We start from the raw sequence: 784 nt of genomic DNA on the forward strand, positions 1-784 counted from the left end.
GGAAAGCTGTTAAGGTACTGTCCTTTGTTTCAAGTGATTTTGAGCGTAAGCGTGCGGCCGAAGTTCCGGTTTTAAGTGTGGGTTTTACTAGGGTTATACTAGGGTTATACTAGGGGGGGGGTAGGCGAGAGTAAAGTCAACCTGAATTCCTATATCTTTTTTTTCAGATCATTTCGCAGCTTCTGTATACGATTTTAAGAATATATTCGGATTCTGTTCCCTTGGAATATTTTTAGCTTAAATGAAAAAGACCTTTTTATGGAAATTAAATGTATTTGTTTCCATAACGTTATAATATTGTTTTTATTTTAATAGAATGGCGCCGGGCTATATAGGCCAGGAGGCTACAGAATTAAACCAGAAGAGGAAGATGAACTGGTAATTACATTTTTATTTGTGTTATTGATTAAAAGAAAATTTAGTTTTCTATTTTTTTTTTTTTTTATTTCTGCATTAGGTTTTTTTACATTTTTGTTTTCGTTGTTTGTGTCTAAAAAATTAGAATTCCTAGATCATTAATTAATTTTAAATTTTAAATGCCTCCATAGTAAGGTTGAAATTATTTCTACCTCTTTAAGTTATAAATGTATTTGTTTCCATAACGTTATAATTGTGATTTAATTTTAATAGTATGGACCAAAGGATGGGAACGCCGGGCTATATAGGCCAGGAGGCAACAGAATAAAACTAGAAGAGGAAGAGGAACTGGTAATTACATTTTTTTTGTATTATTAATCAAGAGTAACTTATTATTTTTACTTATTTCGGTTAGTCGTTTGTGTCT

General features: G+C 31.2%; 1 long non-coding RNA gene across 3 annotated transcripts in view; it reads left to right on the plus strand.

Moving 5' to 3' along the window:
- LOC136795221 (uncharacterized) overlaps positions 1-784 on the plus strand; it is a 3,559-nt gene that overhangs the window by 1,630 nt on the left and 1,145 nt on the right. For all 3 annotated transcript variants that reach the window (XR_010842791.1, XR_010842790.1, XR_010842792.1), the window contains exon 2: positions 316-378. This is a non-coding gene — a long non-coding RNA (uncharacterized lncRNA). The remainder of the gene's footprint in view (positions 1-315; positions 379-784) is intronic.

The sequence above is a fragment of the Halyomorpha halys genome, unplaced genomic scaffold (genome assembly GCF_000696795.3).
Source record: "Halyomorpha halys isolate HHAL.00 unplaced genomic scaffold, Hhal_1.1 Scaffold1784.1, whole genome shotgun sequence".
NCBI lineage: Eukaryota > Metazoa > Arthropoda > Insecta > Hemiptera > Pentatomidae > Halyomorpha > Halyomorpha halys.